Genomic DNA, 6,624 nt, shown 5'->3' with positions numbered 1-6,624 from the left:
AAAATAAATAGCAATAAAGGAAACATAAAACATTAATTTCTGATAACATAGCTGCATCTGCCCACTTTCCTATATACTTAACATTCTAAGTGAATATATTTTTATGTGACTAAAAACACTGTTGCAATATTAGATCCATAAAACTAATTGGAATTTGATTTGTTCATTTTCTACTTACCAATACGTTGAGAAACTGTGGTCATTTAAAACTCTCCAAGCATAATCTGGGAGAAATAAAACTGTCCATCAAGAACTCAAGTGATTTAAGCCATGATTGCCCCTGCACTAGGTGGCTACACAGAGGTATCTATTTTCACAAAACCAAGATTTTCAAGGGAAATGTTCACCTTCAAGTCTGTTGAAACCATCGGACTTTTCCTCTCAGAAAGAAGCAGCAGTCACCCTCCTCCTGGTGGTAACCCTCGCTGCTCCTCTGAACACCGTGAAATGCTGGAATCGCCCACCGAGGAAGCTCCAGCCCCTTTTATGAAAGTCTGGATCCTCTAAAAAGTGGTCCACTCAAAGCAGACGGTATCACCTCCTGGTCGTGCTAAAACAGAGGTAGAGAAAACATAGCTAAATGTATTCAGAGTTGGGTTCCAGTCCTGGCTCTGCCTTTAACTGATGTGTGACCTTGAGCAAGTCTGTTGGGCCTTTGTGAGTCTCAGTTTCATGATTTGTCAGATGCGAGTAACAATATGTGCTCTACAAATCTTACAGTATTGCAAGGCACCTCAAATGACAGAAGTGTGGGAAGGTGCTTTGAAAATTTGTACAAATACCAGATTACCATCACCACTGAGTGAAATCTCATAGTAATAGGGAGACAGTTACTTAGTTCCAAAGATTTCTATAACTTAAATCATACTTGCCCCATTCCTAGGTGTATAATCTGAAGTAGTTTCTTGGTGCTTCATTGATGGAAAATATCCCGAATCATCCTTATAAAAGTTCATTTCACTGTTATTTTCTTTCACACCGTTTTTCTACTCAAATCAACAGCTGAGTAATTCAACCCATGTATGTAAGCCCACTGCTTTTTCTCTGATAGAGCTAAACGTAGAGATAGAAGGAAAGAGGGCGGGAGACAGAGTAACCTATTCCTTTTGCATTTCCATTCAAGACCTTCACCAGAGTCTATCCTAACCTCCTTAGCTTCTCTTATTGGCGAAAATATTTCCTGTCCGGTTTTCATCACTGCCTTAGAGACAGATCGCCCCAACTGGCAGACTGATCACATGATTGCCGGTGGCCTCAGCAGGCTCAGACGTCTGCTTGCATTGTCTTTCTCATCAGTCCAAGTCTCTGCAGCACAGTCAGTGAGATAGAAGCAGCCTTTCCACAGCGCTTAGACATAGTCCTGCTTCACGCCCTCCTTTCCCTTCCAGTCTTCCGTCGGGGTCTGCCTGCTTCACGCCCTCCTTTCCTCACCAGTCTTCCGCTGGAGTCTGGAGCTTTAGGCCCAATTTTCTTCCCAGCATGCCCAAGCCCTGTTACTTATGTGTCCTCCTCCCCATCGGTGAAGCAAAGATAAATTCCCATATTCAAACACAATTCATTTCCTAGAGTTGAAACCCAAGGAATGTCTAATTTTTCCAGTAGAGTCTTTCTTCCTCCCTCCACTGTTCCTTTGAACAAAACAGAATTTGAACTGCACTTTGGTTCTTTTTTTAGTTTGGGGGAGAAGGGGTTCCAGCTTTACTGAGATATAATTGACATAGAATATTGTATAAGTTTAAGGTGTACAACATGTTAATTTGATAATTCATGTATAGAAAAATGATTACCATCATAGTGTCATGTAATCATTTCTTTTTTACGGTGAGAACATTGAAGGCCACTCTCTTAGCAACTGTCAAGTGTACAATACAGAATTATTAACTATAATCAACATGCTATATTAGACCCCCAGAACTAACTTACCCTGTGACATTCGCTGCTCATTTCCCCAACCCCAGCTCTGGGTAATCACCATTGTACTCTTGCTTTTTAAAATTTGGTTTCTTCAGATTGCACATCATACAGTTTTTATCTTTCATTGTCTGGTTTTTTATTTACTATAAAACCCTCAAGATCCATCTATATCATCACAAACGGCAGGATTTCCTTCATTCTAATTGCTGAAATATATTCATGTATGTGTATCATATCTTTATCCATTTATCCATTGATAGGTTGTTTTCATATCTTGGTTATTGTCAAAAATGCTGCAATGGACATGAGAATGCAGATGTCTCTTCGATATCCTGTACTTATCTCCTTTGGGCATATTCCCAGGAGTGGAATTGCTAGATCATATGGCAATTCTATTTTTAACTTTTTGTAGGAAACTTCATACTGTTTTCCATAGTGAAGGCACCAATTTGTATTGCTATTTACAGTGCACTAGGGTTCCCTTTTTCCACATCTTCATAAAACACTTGTTATTTTTTGTCTTTTTGGTAATAGCCATTCTAACTGGTGTGAGGTGGTGATATCTCATTGTGGTTTTGATTTTGTATTTCCCTAGAGGTTAGTGATGTTGAGCATCTTTTTATGTACCTGTTGGCCATTTCTGTGTCTTCTTTGGGAAAATGTCAATTTCCTCTACCCATTCTAAATCAGATTTTTTTTTTTTTTGCTATTCCGTTCTATATTTTTGTACTTTAGATATTTATTCCTTATCTAATACATGGTTTACAAAAATTTTCTCCAGATTTATAGGTTGACTTTTCATTCTGTAAGTTCTTTTGCTATGCAGAACCTTTTAAGTTTTCTATATTCCCATCTGTTTGGTCTTTTTCTTTTGCTTTGTGCTTTGAAGTGACATCCTAAAAGTCTTTTGCCAAGATTGATGTCAAGGACCTCCTGCCCTGTTTTCTTCTAGGAATTTTACAGTTTCAGGTCTTAAGTTTAATTCTTTCATTCATTTTGAGTTCATTTTTTTCCATATCCTAACAAACCTCATAACGACAAATAGCATACTCATGAAAGAGGTAGTTCAGCATGAAGACAAGGGTCAAAAGTGGAATGCTGGAGTTTTATTACTTTCTGTGGAATCTTTACCTAACCTTAAGAGCTGCACCAGCAAACTAACATTTCAATCTTTTCCAGGTTAGGAGTTGAAAAAGGAAGAAACAAAGTCCAATTGTCTGTTTTCTGCTTTGGGTGAGGATAACCATAGGGACAAAGAAAGGAAATATGAGCGGAACAGAATGTGCATCTATCTATTCTTCTTGTCTTCTTCTTTTACCCACAGTGCACCTCCTTTGCAGCTTCCTTGAGGAAAGACTATTACAATTTCCTTCCTTCCTTCCTTCCCTGTTCACTACGACCTTAAGCAGGTTCTAACTGTTGAGAGTCAGGGAGAAAAATGTAGCCTTGGAATTAAGCTGTGGGAAACAAAATAAGCAGCCCATAGATGATTTATGTAAGGAGGTTTTATCTTTGGACCCCCTTCACATATATCTCTTGAGTTAATTTTTTGAGTGGTTCAATTCATTTTTGCATGTGTGATTATCCAGTTTTCCCAGCGCCTTTTGTTGAAAAGACTATCCTCTTCAAACTGAATGTCTGACTCCTTTATCAAATATTTACCATATATGCAGGGGTTCAATACTTGGCTTTCTAATTCCATTCCATTGATCTATGTGTCTATTTTTATGCTTGTACCATACTTTTAAATCGTGATAGCCTTGTAGTATATTCTAATAACAACAGATGTGTTCTTCTTTCTCAGGATGGCTTTGGCTATTGGGGTCTTTTGTGGTTCCATTCAAATTTTAGAATTTTTTCTATTTCTGTAAAAAATACCATTGGAATTTTGATAGGGCTTGTGTTAAATTTATATATAGCTTTGATATCATGAACATTTTAACAATATTAACTTCTAATTTATGAACATAAGATGTCTTCTTTGACCTCTTCCAGCAAAGTCTTGTAGTTTTCATTGTACAGATCTTTCACTGCCTTAGATAAATTCATTCTTAGGTATTTTATTGGTTTGGATGCTAATGTGAATGGATACTTCTTTTATTTATACTTTCTTTGGTTCTTACAATTCACCAGGCCAGCTTTTAGAAACCTGCCTTTTATATTCCAGCAGGGGGTGCTATAGCTCAAGCTTGTGGTCTCTCCTTTGCCCAATCACCAGGGCCTACTTCCTGAGCACTCTCTCCACCAGAGCTCATTCTCAGGGAGGAACTCAGGAACACACACAGGAACACACAGCAGCGTGGGGGCAGGTGTGTATTTAGCACATGGGACTTCTGAGATGCCCTGCCCGAGCCCTTTAACAACTGGTTCTCAGTTTGCTATAGCCTACATGCTATAGTCTCATGGATGCAAGCCCTGTCTGCTTTCGTTTGAGGGTCTTAAAAATTGGAGTGCAAACTTCAAACCCTTCACTCATCAGGGACAGTCTCAGAATTGTGAGTTCCCTCCTGAATGTGAGTTACCACACAAGGGGCAGAGGTTATAGCAAGATTGTGTCAGCCTCTCATACCCATAGCAGTGTGGGGTTTTCTTCTGATTCACTCAGTGTATCTCTCAGTTCGTTTTTGGATTTCCTTCCTAAGGAACTGTTCCATGTGTAACTATAGAGTGGTGTACCTGTCGCATGAAGCAATTTCCAGGATCTTCACACACTGCCATCTTGATCCAGAATTCCTTCACCACCACCACCCCCACCTTTGCTCCAATGATTGGCTATTTTCAAGTGATCTATCTTCAAGCTCACAGATTCTTTTCTGTTTGACAAAGTCTGATGTTGAAGCTTTCTATTGAACTTTTTAGTTCAGTCGTTATATTCTCCAGCTCCAAATTTTCTGTTTGGTTATGTTTTCTATTTCTTTGTTGAATTGAACTTCTCATTTTATTTCATATTATTTTCCTGATATCATTACATTGTTTCTCTGTGTTCTTTTGTAGCTCTCTGAGTGTCTTTAGAACACTTACTTTGAATTCTTTACTAGGTATTCCTAGATCTCCATTTCTTTGGGGCCCATTACTGACGGTTCACTGTAATCCTTTGGGGAGTCATGTTCCTCTAATTCTTTGCGATCACTACAATCTTGCACAGATGTCTGCCCATTTGAAGAAGGAGCCACCTCTTCAGATTTTTGAACTCTGGTAAGGGAAGAACTTTTAATGTCCATCAGGGAATCCTGGAGCATGCCATGGTCCTTGGTCCAGTGGTGCAGGGACCAAGTGTAAGGGCATGTGGTGGCACTGGGTCCAGGAAAATGCGATTACTCTTCTCCTAATCTGCTGGGGTCCACAGCATCAACAACTGCATGGTTTGGTAAACAGGGTGAATATCTACAGTGGCTGCAACGACTTCTGGAATCTTCAGTCATACTCCAGGTCCAGCAGCTAGGGTAGGCATCAGTGGCCAGATCTGGTGCTATGCACACATTCAGTCACGGGGGCCAGCTGCAGGCACCTGTGTAATGGCAGGGGCTGGGGCCACCTGCAGGCGCAGTGGCAGCTGCAGATGCCCTACCTCTCAGTATGTACAATACTAGCTTGGCCCCTGGGTCTCACCACAAGTGCACAGCAACAGTGGAGGCCAATTACGGGATTTGAGCTAGAGCCATGCAGGTACCCAGCTGGAGGGACTAGCTGTAGGTGAGGGCAGTGGTGCCAGTGACAGAAGACAGGGCCTTATTCAGCTTCAAAAGGAGCTAGAGGGCCCTGGCTGTTGGTGTGCTGTTCTGTGGCTTCATAGTTCCCCTCGGGAATTCGCACTGCAGGGGAGGCTGGTGTGCAGCTGGAGAGGCTAACACTGAGTGCACACACAACAGGGGGCTTAGCCATGGGAATCTAGGCTGGTATCTTGTGCTCACACAGCCACCGAGGCCTGAACTGGCTGCCAATATGGTTCTTGGGCTCCAGCAGGGGCTTGGGTGGGGTGGCAGTGGAGAGGGATTGTGGTGGCTGGCATTAGCAAATGTGAATACCTGTAGGGCAAAAGCTGGGGAGATCTATAGGGAATCCCTGCAGCTGTGCTGGCCATCGGTTCTGTTTGTGATGAAAGCTGCCAGATTTGTCTGCAGAGCAGGTCACTGGGAACCACAACCATTCCTGCTCTGTGGGGGATACTGGCAGCCCCTGATTTTCTTCCTTGTTACTGGCCATCTCTCTAACTCTAGCTTTGCCACTGGAGTGGATTGAACCTGATGCAGGCACTTCCTTCAGTGCCCTGAAAAGCTAGGGAAGCTGGTGGCTTGCCAGATTCTTCCTTCTAAGGAAGGGGACTCTTTCCAGTGGGTAAGCTCACTCTTGGTGCTGAGCAATGCCAGCTTGGGGGATGGATGACGCAGGAAAGAGGTAGCTGTCTTCCTTCCCTTTCAGTGCGGTTATTCTCGGGTTCCTTGTACTGCCGTGTTGCTAAAGTTTCTTAAGCTCATTCCAGAGCTCTCTCGGAGCTTTTTTTATTTATGGAGAACTGTCTAATTGTTGATCTTTCTTGATGGAGGGAGACTCGAGTCTCCTTTGCCAGTATTTTGATGACATCACTCTGAAATGTACTTTTGAATTCTGTCACATCAGCTTTACTTTTTCGATTTATTGTCTTTTCCATCCTGTTCAGTGCCTGGGCTGAGGGCCTGCATCAAGGAACAACATTGCCTAGAGTGGAATCTT

The sequence above is a fragment of the Saccopteryx leptura genome, chromosome 6, assembly GCF_036850995.1.
Source record: "Saccopteryx leptura isolate mSacLep1 chromosome 6, mSacLep1_pri_phased_curated, whole genome shotgun sequence".
NCBI lineage: Eukaryota > Metazoa > Chordata > Mammalia > Chiroptera > Emballonuridae > Saccopteryx > Saccopteryx leptura.
The sequence above is the reverse complement of the archived record's forward strand: the minus strand, read 5'-3'. Positions refer to the sequence as shown.